Source organism: Anser cygnoides, chromosome 17 (assembly GCF_040182565.1).
Source record: "Anser cygnoides isolate HZ-2024a breed goose chromosome 17, Taihu_goose_T2T_genome, whole genome shotgun sequence".
NCBI lineage: Eukaryota > Metazoa > Chordata > Aves > Anseriformes > Anatidae > Anser > Anser cygnoides.
The window spans coordinates 12,827,310-12,844,395 of NC_089889.1; the positions used below are offsets into that span (position 1 = coordinate 12,827,310).

At 43.0% G+C, this 17,086-nt stretch overlaps 1 long non-coding RNA gene across 1 annotated transcript in view; it reads right to left on the reverse strand.

Moving 5' to 3' along the window:
• Positions 1 to 1,464: 1,464 nt before the first annotated feature.
• The window catches only part of LOC136786533 (uncharacterized), a 44,802-nt gene continuing 29,180 nt past the window's right edge, over positions 1,465 to 17,086 (reverse strand). Inside the window, exons 3-4 of the long non-coding RNA XR_010825437.1 lie at positions 3,624 to 3,831; positions 1,465 to 3,000 (exon numbers count right to left, since the gene is read on the reverse strand). This is a non-coding gene — a long non-coding RNA (uncharacterized lncRNA). The remainder of the gene's footprint in view (positions 3,001 to 3,623; positions 3,832 to 17,086) is intronic.

The window sequence follows — 17,086 nt, forward strand, 5'->3', positions numbered from 1 at the left end:
TGATTCTGTTACAATGAATGCATCAACTTCAATTAGCCAAAGATTATAAAGAACAACCTTCCTTTCCTCTGAAGAACTCAAGGGTGGTGAAATGCTTCTCCTGTGGCAGAACACGTCTCCTGTGGCACCATCCCCATTAGCCAAATGTTCCCACATAAGCAGTTTAAACTGACCTGAAGTGCAGGTTGCTGTTTTCTATCTTTCTGTAAGTTTATTTTTATTGCCTTAGAGAAATGGTAGGTTTCTCTACAAATCTACACAGCAGAAGGATGATGAATTGCTATGGTTAATTAGTAATTTACTGATTGCACAGTTAGCAACCAAACAGAATTTATACTCTACTACACTAATCACAGCATACTCTATCTGGGAAAGAAAATGAGGTAAAGAGAGGGTATGAAGCAATGTGTTTCATGAAGACAGCACTCAGCTCTCTAACAGAGCTGCAGCAGGCAGTATCTCGGAAACACCCCCAGAAAGTAATTTTACGGATGGCATAAACGCAGATAGCATAATGATGACAAAGATGTTGCCAGTGGACATTTCCCCTTCACACTAGAATGAGGTACCCATGTGTTTAAGGTAAGACTGTTGTCCATACCATCACAGAGCACAGACTTTGGGGACATTTCTAAAAAGACCAAAATTACAAAACAACACTACAACAGCAAGACAATTAGCAGAGCAGCAGACTTTGGCCTTTTTACGAATCTACTTGGAAGATAGAGAAGGACGTGGGATTTGAAAGATCTTGATCACCTTTCATTCATTCCAGGTAGAAGCAGACTAAAGCCAAGAATGGGTCTAACTGGGCACAAGCTGATGTGTGTGTGTTTGTACTCACACACACATTGTGCACTGCAGTGGAAAAGGAAGCAGGAGAAGCTGTGAAATGTGGCATACTCTTTAAAACACAGGGCCTATTGTCTTACCTGACCAAATCTGCCTTAATCAGGTGCTGGCTCCATTTTAGCTCTTGAATACAAGCTCCTAGAGCTGCAAGGCACACAGTGCACTATAAAACCAAGCAAGTATAGGCCTAGCAGAGAAGGGGAAAAAACAGCCAAATACCATTTTGCTTTACCTGAGATCACTTTCACTTTAGTTCCTTTGCCCAGGTGAAAAGATCTTTTCACCTGACCAGAAAACAAAAGAACAGCAACAGAAAAATCAAATGGGAATAGCAGGAAGTGGGAGCAATGTAAACTGCCAGTTATTTTGTGCATGCTTTTTTTTCTCCTTCTTTAATTTCAATTTGCAAAGACAGTGAAATGGAAAATGTGCCTCTAATTATTACCCCTCTGTGTTTCCTAAAAGCCTTTCTCTGAACTTTCAAGTCTCCTCAAGTTTCAGGTCCTCTCTCTCTCTCTCTGTCTTTTTCTCTCTCCCCCTTTTTTATTTAAACTAATCTAAAAAAGCTATAAAAAGCCTCTGACACTATAAATTTCCTTGTAAACCCTGGTTTTATAGGTTTAATTGCCTCATTTTACTGCCTTGCATGCTTTGTTCCTTCAGTATTTTAGAGAGCTGCCCCAGTATTTAGTACAAGCAGGCAACTTGGGGGAAAGAGAGGCCATCTCCAAGCCCTCTACTAGAATTTGGATGTGGTCAGAGCTTTGGCATGGTTAGCACCCTATGGAGACTGAGCCTTGAAATGGCTCCACTCAGACTCACACATGTGGGAAGTTGACCTAGACAAAAATGGAGAAAAACCTCAGCACTGGGAAATTCAAGTGTCACTTGGCATGGGATAAAATCACGCTCACAAGCCTTGAGGGTATGAGAGAAACCACAAAGGATCTCTCACAGGGGAAGGGGTGCTGGGAAGGTTCCTTTTGGTATTTCTATTACATGAATAGCTCTTTCTCAGAGTGTTTCCAAAGTATAATACAAGAATCCCAAAGAATCCTAAGCAAGTAGTAAGGGCACTCTTGTGCTAGGTGCTACATAAACAAGGTCAAAAAAATTGAGAACCTGGGCCAAAGAGCTCCCTGTCTCAACAACTATCATCTTCAAAGGTAAAGAGAGGCGTGTATGAAAATCCTAGCAAGATTTCCCCTTTGTTCTTCATAGTCGGTAGGCTGTCTCTTGGTCACAGTGTTGATCCTAAAGCCTTGATGCCCAAGCAACTGGCAGAATCCACTTGTGCTTCAAACACACACATTTCCTAATTCTGCCACTATCTGCTAAACTGACTTTCACAGGTCTTAACTAGACACTGTGACTGTCCTGTGCGGTGCATCTTAGGGACAATCAGTGGGCAGAACAAGCTAGGATTTATCCTATCCATGTTCCATCCTTATCCCATATGAAAAAAGAAAAAGAAATAATTCACTCCAGAGTTGAACTGTAGGGCACTAAATCGCACCAGGAGACATAGTTTTGAATCCCTGCCCTACATGATTGTAGAGGATGGACTTAGTCTAGGTCTTCTAAAGACAAACCTCTCAAGAAATGTCTACATTTGATCTCCAAAATCCTTCCACACTGCAGGACTTTCTTAATATAATCTGATCTTCTCTGTTCTCCCAATACCTTAACCTGTGGAACAGATGATTCTACTTTAAATAATACGTCAGATTTCTGGCTTAGATTTAAGAATAGAAAATTTGACTGATTTCTACAGCAAATTGGCAGAAGTCTGTTCTCTGCTATAGCATCCTGCAGGTCCCGTGCGTTAGAAGGACATACTACATGGCAACCCCAAGCTGCTCTGGAAGAGGCATTTTTTTCCTCAGGAATGGAACTGTCAAATGGATTTGCCTATTTGGGATTTTTCTCATTAAAGTACAAATGGAGCACCTTTATGTGCAGTTATTGTATAGGCACAGTCATCTTGCAGCAATGCTGTGGAAGCTTCTTTCTCACTGGCTTAAGCCTCAGATCCAAGATCTTAATGTAAAGTAAAATCAAACAGCACAACCTAATGCAGACTTTTCAGCGAAAGGGTAGGGCACTTTTCCCCTCGAGACAGAATCTTCAGAATCCATCTCATGGCTCCTGAAAAACATCAGATGACATCCTTGGCATCATCTAAGTCTAGAGATTTCTTTGATTATCACATCCAAGTGATCTACTAAGAACAACAGACTGTACAGGATTTTCTTTCCAAACTCCTTCCTTTCTTTACCAGTTCTAGTTCAGGCATGGGAAACAGAAAATACTAGAAAGAAGGGAGAAATAAATGAAAGCCTAAAAGCTTTCAAACAATTTGGTTTTGGCTTAACTGAGGAAATGGTAAAGGGATCCAAATGTGGGTTTTATTGGCAAATGAAGGTTTTTATTTTTTCTGTGTTTCCCTAAAGAAACAAGGCTTGTGAATCATGATGTGTAGGCATCTGTCACTACTTTTTGGTTTACAGTAACTTTAGACAATATTGAGCATTCTTAACCAAGTATGTCAGAGAGAAAGAAGTCTCAAGATTATTAAGTGTGTGTAAGTTTCATAAATGCTGGTCAGCCAGTAAAGGAGCAAGAAACAAATTTGTTTTCCCATGCTTAATCTAAACCATATAGAAACTTAAATTTCTTTATGCTGTTCACCAAGTTAACGTTCTCTAAAATGGTTCTCCCAGCTCTGGTATAGGGGAAAGGGACATGCACACTGTATGAAGAACTGTTACCTTTGGTTTCTTCTGAATCTGCTTTTTCTGGTAACTGAAGTAAAAGAGTAGCAATCAATTCATTTTTCCAGGCCACTCATAATTTTATACACCTCTACTGGATCTCTCCTCAGCTACCTCGCAGGCTGAAGATCCCTGGTCTGTTTAATTGCTCTTCATAGCTACAATGCTTTTCCCTCTCCTCAGGATTTCTTTTGTTAGCTGGCTCCTATGAAGAAAAAAAGAAACATTCCTTAGTCACGGAAGGAGAATTTAAAAGTGTGTGTTCATACACATGCTATTCCCTGTGAACAAGCAGATCCTGAAAAAATACACTGCTTGTTTTAGCCATTAAGTTGCTGGCAGCCGGGCAGGCAAAGGGAACAACGATGGAAGCCTCAAAAGGGAAAGAAAGAGGAGGGAGAGGCACTTAGAGGATCAAAATCTGGAGGAAAAGTATGTTAAAAACAAATGAACTGAAGAAAGAAGTTGTTGTTGGTGAAGTTGATCCTTCATGCTGCCCTGCTATCTTGTAAAAGGAGTTTTATTTGCCTTTTTGTGGGAGTCCTGGGAGGAAACTATTAAAGGAACAGGCTTTAGGCAGTTTGTGGGGATGTGTATATAGGCATATTCGTGAGTGTGTGTGCGTGTGTGTGCTTGTGCGTGCATGACTGTGTGTTTTCTCCCTCCCTTTTACAAGGGCCAGTTAGGTCGCAAGGTTAAAGCCAGGGGGGACTTAGTTTGCGTTGTAAGAATTTTTACAAAGTGTAAAGGATCAAAGTAATTAGCTAAGGGTGAGAGCCCAGGACTGTCAGAGAAGTAATGCAGCCCCTGCCCGGAGTCTTGATCGCAGCTGACCAGACTGAAACTCCAGATCCTGGGAATAAGGTAACCAACAGGTCTGAGCAGCACAGGGTGTGTTGCTAGATATGAGACTTGTAAGGAAGAGGAAAGGCAACATTTTGGATGGAGCGACTGGAAAATGTTCCAGGAGTGCGGCCGGATGAAGCACAGGAGCTTTTAGGTGCGAACATTTTAAAGCCAGCTGTCTGCTGCTGTGAGGGCTGCCAAACCACGCTGGCACTCTTCAGGGAGCAGGCCACTGCTTCCTGCTTCCAGCTGGCCTGCAAAGATTATCTGGAAGCGAGTCAGAGCTCTCCGTCCCTCAGCTTGGTCTTTCACAGCAAGAAGAAGACAGGCACACGGGGTGACAAAGCATCAAGAGAACAGTGGATCCCAGGGAGCAGGTCACAGCTACCCACAAGTGGCAGCCAAGCTCCTTCACGCTGGACTTCTTTATTGCCGTGCCAGCACTCCTGGCTGCCTGTTGCTCTCAGGATGCTCTCTTGATGCCGTCCAAATCAACAGCACTGCCACCTACAGCAGCTGTGCCAGGGCAAGTCTCCGTAGTGCCGGAGCATGGAAATTTCTCCTCTTACAGCAGTCCTCGGCTTCCTTGCCAAAACGTATGAGCAAGAAGCAGCTGAGTCACTCTCTTCCAGCTCCCCACAGGAAGGAGCTTTGCCTCTCTAAGCCCACATCACTTTTCTTGAGAAAGAAACTTTGATGACACAGATCTTCTCTGTCTATTGAAGTAACTCTGGTTTTCGTTCCTCAAACGACAGCGGTATATGTGCATGCTGTTCGCCTCACAGCAAGAAAATTCACTGTTACTTACATTGCACAATCTATCTGGTGATCTAGTGTTCCAGGTCCCCCCCACTCCTTTTTTTTTTTTCTCCTACTGTAAAGAGAAATATCCAATATTGGGAAATACACGCTTGACACAAACTGTTATGGAGAAGTACAGGGATGAGAAAAGACCTCTAGCCAAAGAGATTGCCCTACCTACGCGTGACTTCCTCTGGTCCAGAGGTGGCTTCCATGTGTAAAAAGCCAAACTACAATGCAAATAAACACGGACTGCACCATGCAGAGCCTCCAAGTCCCTGGAGTCACCCGCATTTGTGATCGGCACTAGTAACCGAGAAGAACGGATTATTTTCTGTCTTGGAAACAGAGACCAAGGTCTTCCAGACAGCCACAGAAGAACTTGCTGGGCACTGTATGCTTCATCCAGCTAGGCCATCGGATCCCTCACCTCGTTAAACAAAACCATAGAGAAACTTAAATTGCAGGACCCGTTCAACAAAAATCTTATTAGCTGCCGCTATTAGAGTTCACAAAAATAGGAAGGAATTGCAGAGTGAAACTCCAGCCATCTATGCATCCCAGCTGGTGAGAAACCGTATGTCCACTTCAACCGGAACACTGGGGTGGCAGGAAGAGGTGGCATTTCACAGATTCACAGATTTCTCTAGGTTGGAAGAGACCTCAAGATCATCGAGTCCAACCTCCGACCTAACACTAAGTACTCCACTAAACCATATCCCTAAGCTCTACATCTAAACGTCTTTTAAAGACCTCCAGGGATGGTGACTCCACCACCTCCCTGGGCAGCCTGTTCCAATGCTTAATAACCCTTTCGGTAAAGAAGTACTTCCTAACATCCAACCTAAAACTCCCCTGTCGCAACTTTAGCCCATTCCCCCTCGTCCTGTCACTAGGCACGTGGGAGAATAGACCAACCCCCACCTCTCTACAGCCTCCTTTCAGGTAACTGTAGAGTTTCTACACCCCAGCTCCAGCTGCTGTTTGAAAGAAAGGTATTTACTTGTGGAAAAGCTTCTTTTTTAAACTACTGCATTAGTTTTATTAACTGTTCATAATCTACATTTCACCTTTCCTCCCCAAATTATGCTCGTCTTTGAGAGAGGAAAAAAACATCGATGCCTAACCACAACTTGGCTCCGAGCCGCCTTCTGTCTCCAGTCGCTGCGAGGATGAGTTAGTGCTCTGGAGGTGTTATCGATCTCCAGGCACGGATTGTCTGACTGCATGCTCCTCATGTCTCCTACCCTGCACCACTCCGCCAACCTGAGATCTTCCTTCCCTTGGCATCCCCCTGCTTCTGAGCCTGTTTGAGATGCAAAATGTACAGCTGGCAGGTGTGGCTCCATGATGGCCCGCAGCCATTTATCACACAGTTCTCAATAAGCTAATAGCCCTAATGTGTGAAAATTGATTTCTGGGGTGAATGCAAAAGTCCCAGTGATTTACACTCTATTTCCAATTGATGAGGCTCAATTGATTTCAACGAGTACTAAAATATTTACCATAGTGAAAGCAGGGGGAGGGAGCACGGTGTAGGACCGGGAACAGGCTCATCACTCACAGCGAGGCATCCAGCAGCACTTGTAAACAGCACCGTCAGCCCGTGGAAGGGCCCATCAGGAAATGAAGCGTTCGGTGCAAGAGGAAAACTACTGGGTCAGCATTAAGGTGCGCGAAGAAGGAAAGCAGTGACAAAAAAAAGAAGGAAAAAGGGATGTGTCGTAAACACAGCCTTCCAGCTTTGGGGTGAGCTAAGATTCACAATGAGACATCATCTTAGGAATCCTGGAGAAATATCCCTGGGTGTGCTGCCAGGACCAGTCTGAACTCCAGGAGGTTTCACCCCTTCATGCAAGCATGCCCCATGAACTCCATGACTGCTAGGCTATGTTTGAGGTTAACGTGGAACCAAGGGCCAGCGAGCTGCCCAAACACCGAACCACAACCACCATCCGCTCTGAAGAAACCTCTCCAGAGCCAGCTTCCCGTAAGAGAGATGTTTGTGCTGTGCCTCTTCACAGTCTGATGCTCAGGGCACCAGAGGGAAGCCACTGAGTGGGACAACACTGCCCACTACCTAATTCCCAAGTGGCAGCATCCACAAACCAATTGCCCTTGCAAAGCGGACAGGAGAAGGTGGAGAAGGGAATGGAGGACGGAGGTTGGAGCACTCTCACAGCCTACAAGCTCACTTGCTTCTATTTTCCTGAGACCTGCAGACTTACTACCCTTTATCCCAGTCCCTCCTTCCACCTGAACCCGAACCAAGAAATCCAGCTCCCAGCTTCCCCTGCTCTTTCCCAAGCCATCCTATTCATCAATCCACTCCTCTCCTCCCCTTCCCTTGCCTCTGCAGGGTAAAGTTCCCATTTACCAGATCAAAGGTTAGCTCTTGTCAGACCAAAAGCTTTGATATACATCTCAGCAACTAATCATTTCCAAGTTCAGAGCTGACCCCATATCTTTGTCTTTGTCACTCAGAAGAGATTTCAGGGCTAGAGGCTTGTGAGCATTTCACAGAGAATGATGAAAAGCCATCTTTTAGCAATGGGGTCAGATCTAGATCTAGGTGTGAAACAGCTAATGGTCACTCGGTAGAATTTTTTCTAAGGGGCAAGGGATAGCTGGACAAGGGGGCTTTCGCCCAGCACACATCCCCTCAGGACCTTATCACGGGGAAGTGGAGGTGCTGCCCCATTCACCGCCCTGAGAACCTGTCTGCATGGGACTGCACCTGCAAATCTGGCAGCGTTTGGGTACTCATTTCCAGGTCAGTGCCAGCCCATTGAGCCAATATCGCCACACTCCTTGGGTTTATCGTGGCATGATCTATTCTGAGATCATCTCTCAGTAAGTGGTGGTGTATTTCCCGCATCGCTCTGTCTTTTCTGATTTTTTGAAGACGCCTGCATAAGCAGAGTTTCTCTACCTCTTGTCATCCATCTACTCAGCCTGCTATTCATCCATGATGTCAAAATGCTCTGGAGACTATGAAGTAACAATAAAGAGAATAAATTCAGCTAAAAAAAATAAATCCTATTTCTACCAACTTCCCAATGCAGCAATGTCAGAAGATCAGGAGCACAACACGCACCGAGCTTAATGTACAGAGTGCAGTGACGTAACCCCTCCCAAATCTACTGCATTACTTGTAGATAACAGTGCCAGCTCCTCATCTGGAGAAGATCAGGACAAATCTGTTGAATCATCCAAACAAGAAGCTGCTTCAAAAACATTTGTGAAATCATAAAGGGAACAGCCAGATGATGAGCACTAGGACAATCCCAGCTAACAAAAAGCAAGAAGCCAATGGGGCTGTATTAGGCTGTAGCAGGCAACTCACTGAAAATTTAAACTTACCATTAGAAATTCTTAGCAAACTCCCAACCTGCCAGCTGCAAAGAAAATTACTGATCACTATTTACATTATTCACCTTTGTTATTCCGTTCTTCTTGGAAAGTGCAAATGAAAATACCAGCTTTGCTTCTCAGCAGTTTTGTAGGTTTTTTTCAGCCTTCGAATAGTCCAGTCTGACAGCTAAGCTTTGGGGTTGAACGCTCAGAACACCTCATTGCCATGGAAGTCTTTGTACTAAAACCTTAAACTTAAAACCTTGCCCTTTACTTCTCAACATACTGAATGGAAACACAATTTTGGCTGCTTCCTTCTCATCCTGGCACTCTATGGCAGATCCTTCAGCAAGAAGTTATTTGCCCAAGCAAAAATACTTCTAGCTGCTAGGGAAAGAGCCTTGCTAGCATGTTTGCTTTTCTCATTTTGTTTGAAATGGCAGAAAAGGAGAGAAAAAAAGATATTAACGCTACCACCAAGTGAATATTGGTCAGCTACAGCAGTGATGAGTTCCGTATAATAGCTCATCTCCTCTCTCACCCTCTGAATTTCCAGTTCCCTACTTTACGTAACTCCTTACTCTTCTTCTCAGTCTATACAGTTCCAAAGATCTCTCCCTTGCAAATTCAGGAGATAAGGGTGTGTAAAAAAAAAAGAAGAAGAAGAAAAAGCTACACCACCACCCATGTCTAATGGGCAAAACTAAAGCAACTCCAACTAAACTAAACTAAAGCAACTTCTTATTCCTCTGCCACTGACCTACTCCGTGACATCCAAAGCAAGTCACTTCATCAGTCCCTGCTTTCTTTCCCCTTTCTGACAAGCTACAAATTTGCGGCACTTGGAAAATTCAGTACAGTAAGCTCTCAGCAGTGTAAAGCAGCACTAATTGTTATTCACCTTCACAAAAAGATGACGTAGTGTTTCATCAGCAAACGTCCCCAAAGACAATAGAGCTCTCTAGGTGAAAAATGATACGCAAGTGCAAAGTGTTTTTTAAAAATACTGGAAATACATTTTATAAATAATAAAAGAGGAGAAACTTCCATTTTAGCCTATGTCTGTTCTTCTGGCCATCCTCATTCCCCCTTCCCCTGCTCACTCTGCATAGCTGTATAGAAAATCAGAATCCAGTCTCAGCAAATCCTATTGACTGTCTCCTGTCACTCACCTGATTAAAGGTTCCACTTACATCCAAATGGTTAGAGCCATGACTCTGAGCCATTCATAAAACTCGTATTGAAGGATTAGCTTTCACAAACTTTGCCTTAATGATTATGCATTCTATTGATCAGTGGGGGAAACTATAAAAATTGACACCAGAATAAACTTTGAAGGACTGCTCTCGCTCAGCAGAACTAGGATCAATTTGAATCGACCGGGATGATAGGGAAGGGGGGAAAAACAACTGCTCTCCATTAGCTGGGTGTAATCCTGATTAGCTAAATGTTTAAGTTTTTTTTTTCTATCTGCCTGTATTTGACTGCTGAAATCTGACAGCATTTTAGCATGATGCAGACTATCAGACCTCGAGGTTAACTCTCTAAAATGCACTGGTGTATGCTCATTCCACCTTTGCTCCACAGATAAGCCCTCATTCATGACTGCTTTGATGCTGAGATTTTCTTATCCCCTTTCCCCAGTTTAAAACAATCCAACATACCACACTGATTATTTTGTTCACGGAGGGAATAGGTATTAGCTACTGATAACAAAAAGGAAACAGCATGTTAATATGACATTCATTCTTAAAGTTAACCAGCAATTCTTTAGTTTTTACTCTTGGAATTCTTTTCCAGGGTAAAACCCTCTTTAGCCAGTATACGTATACATTCAGGTATCCAGTTTTGGCTAGCCTGTCCTAAAAAGAAAATGACTAGACACATGTACCCAGAAGTTTAACTGCTCTCTTAAATATTTCATTTGATTTAATAAAAGGGGAAAAAATCTTCTTCCCATAAAACTTTCCTCTTTCAAATTTTAGACCCTACAGTAGAGAAGATGACTTGCATTTACACATATGGTTTTCTATTGAGCAGACTCTATTCTCCGGCTGCCAGCCTGAACATACAAACACATACACACCTGCCTTTCAACAGGCATCTGCAGGTTAGCTGCGATACCCATTTCCAGTTCCTCTTCTTCTTTGTATTTTACTGCCTAATCCCAATTATCCAATTTCATTTCAACAGTCGTCATGAATTTGAAACAGCAGTTGTAAAGATTGGTATATGGCCTTCCCAAGGCATTTCAGCTCCAGCACATGCAGAGGAAGAACAGCAGGAGCTCCCCGAGAGATTTTACAAGAGCTGCATCCAGAACCTGGATGACATTTCCACATGAGTAGCTGTCCTTTTCCAAGGAGTATGGAGTATAAGATCCAGTCCAGCAAAGCAGATGTTTTAAATCACACAACGAACCTTATCTAGAGTCCAGCCTTCGTGGCCATTGGAGTCCAGCTCAAGTTTATATTATGCTAAGATATTTTCCCAGACTCAATTTCCAGGTGGTCACTTGAATCATTTGCAGTGGTCTCCTTTAACAGTGAGATTACCCACAGAACAAGTGATCCATTTTCTCTCGTTTGACACTCCTACCTACTGTTTTACGTGGTACCTCCGACACTTGGGCTAGTCTGAGGGAACAGGTTATCAAAAAGAGAACTGAGAATGAACCGATAAAAACGGGCAATTTGAAGCAGTAACATCCTTCCAGTAAAACAGGATGGCTATTTTTATTCTCCATAAAAATAATTTTGGGGTTATAAAAATTAAGCAATGGTGTGCAACTGAGCTGGATTCATGTCAGCTAATTTTAGCAGTTGGGAAGGGAGATCTAGCCAAGGCAGTCACCTAGGCTTACTGCTGAACCAATGGCACAGGAATCCCCAGGAAGTAACACAACCCATCCATTCTAGATACCTTTTGGGGGACAAAATGGCTCACCTTCTAAATAGGATGCACTAGACACCATCTCTGAGCTATCTCTATGGACCCAGGAAGAAGCAAAAAGTATGGTCAAAACACGTGGCCGAGGTCCACGTGATGAATACAGACAGCATTTAAAAATAATTCTCAGATGTCTTCAAAGATAGAGGCTCAGCAAAAGAACAAAACTGCGTACTCAATAACAACTTCAAAGGCCCCAAAGATAAACTCGGAAGTAAAGCCGATGTCATGAAAAGGAAGATTGCTGTAGCTTAAAGTAAAACAACGGGTGGATTACGCTGACCAGAAGCTACAGCCAGACATATTCAAATTAGCAGCTAAATACTTAGTCATGGTAATTAACTGTTGCAACAGACTGCTAGGATATGTTGGACATTGCCTACTTCTGAACGTTTGGAAGCTTTTCTGGAAGACGTATCTGCCACTTGTAACTAAATGCATTCCAACACACTCGCTTGCTTTGCAGAACAATTCAGACTGGATAATACATAGCTTTGACCTTTAATGCTATCAATTTATGAAAAGAGGCTTATTCTCATGATTGGAATAAAAAAGCCAAGCACGTAAACACATCTTCTGACAAAAAAAATTTAAGAAAAGGCATAAAATGAAAATTCGATATTACACTTAAAAGAAATACAAACAAGAACTATCATAAATAAAAATATTCACAATCTTAACTGCATACAAGTTGCAAGTAAAGACCAAGTCAATGTCACCCTTTGAACGTTATTTATATAAGTGCTCTCTAGTATTCATTCTACTCCCAAGGTTCTCTAACAGTTTCTAAAAGCTCTCAAAGTGATGAATTTAGACTAGATGACGTTCTCATTTAGACTGGTGGCTTGAAAGAATACGTGGAAAATCTTTAAGTTTTGCAGCAGCCTAAAGAAACATATCTATGGTTGAACTTAAAACATAAAATAAAATAATGATATTACTAACAGGAGTGATCCATAATGGATGCAAGTTGAGTAAAGATGACTTAATTGCTGATCTAAGGAAAAGAAAAACCATAGCTAAAGTGTTTTGCTCCACAAGGCAAAGCAGATAGAGATATATGGGGATGATAAACTGATTTGGCAAAATTCATTCCAAATCTATAGATGGTCAATAAGTCCTTGTGGAAATTGTTGGAATATGAGGTTGCTGGCATTCGGCAAAAAGACATTAATAGACATCTAAGTGGTTAAGATCATTTATTAACAACGTAGTTTTAAAATATTATGACATGACTAAGCTGGTTGTATTGGAAGCCCTGCTCCATACAGGCACAAAGTATCCGTCAGACTTTTAAAGTCATTTGCAATAGCGCATCTCATCTGAGCTTAATACAGTCCTAGGGGTGGCATGAAAGCGTGCTGACGCGGCACGCAGCCATCGCTGGGCCAGGGCCTTCTCTTTGGCCTATTCATCCTTAAGAAACAAGAAGGAAGTGCTCTAGGGCACAAGTGTCACGGAAAGCCAGACGAGATGGATAACAAAAGTCCTCCTAAAACCAAGTGGTCGTTCTGCTTGAAACTCTTTAGGGAACCTCAAGAGCTCTCAAGCTTTGAACCCCAAACATATTTTCTGTTCCAAGTAGTTCCTTGGCTAATCCAAGCTCACCACACCTGAAACCACTGAAAAATATCCAAGCAATGAACGCTGAACGAAGCAGGAAGCTAACCCCTCCAGACTCTTATCAACACCACTGAATCATTCTGCCCAAGAATGAAAGTTGTTGGGGAACGCTCACAAGGAGAGGCTACATCTAAGCTTCTGGGACATCACCAGATAGTGGGGTGAATATTTATCTTTCTAAAGAGCAACCAGGAAAAAAAGTACATTCCCTTTGCAGTTGCCAGTGATAATGGATGCTGTGTGAGCTAAAAACCCAGCAGTTAAAAGCTACATTTATTATCACTCTATCTCACACCAGCAAATTTATGATCCCTTCCAGACCTAAAACATCAAAGCAGAGCAGGAGTCAGAGCCTTTTCAGACTGTTATTTTTTTTTCTTCTTCTTTTCACATAGATTGCTTTATTTATTTTTTAAAAGGAGGTGGGCATTAAAACCAAAATCTGACCTTTGATCCCCTGAGGCAACTCATTACTTACAAGGGCAAATAGGGAGCTGAAAGTTTTTCCTGCATGAAACCGTAAATAATTCTTACATACATCCACAAATCACTCTAGGTTGGTAAAGTAAATAGTAATTGGTAGGTTTCTCCCTAGAGGCAGGTCTGAAGCGGGCTGTAGATTAGAGTTAGGGATTTTTTGTTTAAAACCATGTTTCCCTCAGCCCAGTGCTCCAGATGCTCAGGTAATATGTGAAGTTTTGGAGGTTTGTGTACGGTAGGATTGTGGGGAGGGGAAAGATTGGCCGTTTTTCTTATGTTTGGCAATTTCTCATGTTGGAATTTAAGAGATTCACAACTTTAGGGCAAAGGGGAGCATTAAAAAAATTAAATGCCACATATGTACAACAGCCTTTTCCCTGCACAATCAAGGTTTAAAGAAGGGACGTTCTTCACACCTTCTGAATAATCAGCCCCATTGATTAGTTTGAAGAAGTAGCAGATTATTGCCTCCTACCCTGTTTTTTAATGTGAATGAGCCACCAGAGTTAAACACAACGCACAGGCACTACACATTATCAGCTTTCAATGTTCGATAAATTTTACCCAAAGCACCTGAAGTCTACCAAAGTTCAAATCCCTTTTCAACCATCACTGTTTTAACTGTTATCCAAATGCTTTTATTCAACATCAGTCATTCAGAGAAATCTAAATAAGATATCTGTACTTGTTACTGGAGGAATACAGCTATTATAGCTGACCAGCTAATAGAGTGAGAAGGTGCACTAAGATTATCAACACCAGCTGACATCTTCCCATGCTGGACCAATCAGACCTGCCTATCATCAAAATAGGATTACCCAGTGGTGCACTGTCACAGCACAGTGATTTTCTCTGCAGGAAAATTATTTAAGAGCTTGCTGATAGCGTGTCAAAGAAAAGCCATCAAATGTAGAGGAGCTCTGTGCAAAACACCATGATCCCAGGAAAAAAAAAAAAAAAAAAAGGATACACAACTGTTACACTTTGATGAGAAAGGTCAGAATCATAAGGATAGCGAGAAAATGGAGCAGGAAAGTGGATGTTTATAAGTGTGACTGACACGTTTCTAACTGCATGGACTGACTACAGGCAAACACAGTTATTTGCAAGGAGAAAACTGGTCCCAAGCGTGGTTCTATTTCCAAGAAAAAACAGGGGCCATAAATCCACATTTAATAATTGAAACAAATGGCCTGACTTCCAGCCAGGCTGAGCACAGTGTACTGAAGAAACCTAAGGTATTGATTAAGACATGGGATTTTTGTACCTGGCCTCTGACGTCTTTGAAAACTTCAACCTCCAACGCTAAAGCCATGTGTGGAGTTTCATCTTAGACAACATTATGTTTGAAATTTTTTAGGTTTACCTTTCAGGCCCCTTCAGTCCCAAGATCTAAGACCCTTAGCATGTGCCAGAAGAACTGCCAGGAGTTCTGCTGAGGACCCAGGAGACAACACAGCAAAATATGCAGGAGTTGCACTAACCTTCTAATGCAGCAGCCTCTGTTGTTACACGCCCTCTGTACTAGGCATAGCTGGTATATAAAATTGCACTAACTTGCACTACTGAAAATTGGAGTAGCAGAAACACTTGGTGTTTCCATATCTCTGACCTACAGCTTTCCCCCAAAGGATTTACGCTCTGGGGCAGGAACGACAAAACCATACACGAAGCTGGTCCTGAACTGCTGCAGTTTGCATACAGAATTACTAAGGTAAAACAAAGCAATGTGCTTACTTTTAATAAATCAAGTTGAAAAATATCATCCATTCAGAGTGTGCTTCACAAGAAGTTCAGTCATCCTTCCTGAAATAATGGGAACCCAGGCCTTTATTTAAGTACATAACAAGAAAGTGATTTATTTTCAATCTCCCAGTGAATCAGGAAATTGTTTCTATTCCCAGACAGAGAACAGAGGCAAAGATAGATTAAACACCCAAATATCACACTAGAAGCCTTTGGCAGAGTAGGAAACCGAACTCACCCCTCCTTTCTGAAACGTAGCTCAGCTTCTTAAACATCAGACCATCACTCCAACCCTCACGTGATGCAGAGACACATACGCCACCTTCTGTGGGGCTCAGAAGCATGAAGGCAGCAGCTAGTAAAAGATTCCTGCTGGCCCAGACTCAGATCCTTGTCTGGACTCAGGGAACAGGTTTCTGGTTTCAAAAAGCGCTGAGCTGAAGTTGGTTTCCATCAGTTGCAACCTTTTTAACAAAACAGGGAATTTTCTCCAGCAAGTAAAGCCATAAATCAGGACATCTCCCGAGGTTCTTTCTTTTGTTTTCCTTTTTTTTTTTCTTCTAGTTAGTGTGCCCTCCCTCCCCTTTCCATCCCTCCAGACTTACTTCATAAACATTAGCTTTCAAGCATCTCTTCCCCCAGAGGACATATCATAAACATCATGTTAAATATTTAGAACAGGAAACCACCTCACTTTTCTAGCTACATAAAAGCTATCTTGGGAGGGTGCACTTTCTGTTCTTATGTCTTTTATTTATTTATTTCCTTGTGCAGATCACTTCAATAATCAGGGAGCTTACATTTGCCAGGGACATTTGACAACAGTGTTAAAAAGCCCCCCTGAACCTGGCCAAAGGGAAATAATCTGGGATACCTCGGGGTTAGGCAGTGCCTCAGAAGCACCGTGCTCCTTGCAGTGCCTTCGCAGGCCTCAGACAGTCACCACCAGGTCACCACAGGGCTCGGATGAGGGCCTCAACAATAACAAGGCAAGGCCACTTGGCAGCACTGGCTGCATCCACGTTAACGTCCAGCTTCTGGCTTGCTCACCTTAACTTCCCTGAGCATCCCCTGGAGCCACTAAGTTCACATGTAGCAATGAGCTTTAATAACGGGCAAGCATTAAACACCACCAAGCCCCCCTCACGCTCAGTTGTAAACACTGGCAGTTCCAGGCTAGATTCAAAGCCAGACGAGTCAAAGGTATACAGCACAAAAGCCTTTTTGATGACTTCAGATGAAGGAGGATTTCTTGTTTCCCTCTCCTGTGATATGCCCCATGCCCTCACCCCACCTGGATTCATATAGGCAGACCAAAGGCTTTAAGCAGAGGGTGCAGTCCCAGGTCTGGGCACCTCTCCGTCCCTCAGACACCACGTTACCTCAGGACTCCGGCCACCTCAAACCGCTCCGGCCTCACACTCACGACTGCCCTTGAGCGTTTATGGGGCTGTCCTCTTTCCTGCTCCTCCCCACACGTAGGCAGTGGCAGCAGCCCGGGCTTTGGGCCCATGCACACGCAGGACAAGGGCCCCCCATCGCGTGACGGGGACGTGGTTGGGCAGTGGCTGCAGGCCGGGAGCCAGCTGTGGACAGGAGAAGGCATTTGCTCAGCCCACACACTGCCTGTCACTATGATACAGTTTAGATCCTAACCAAAC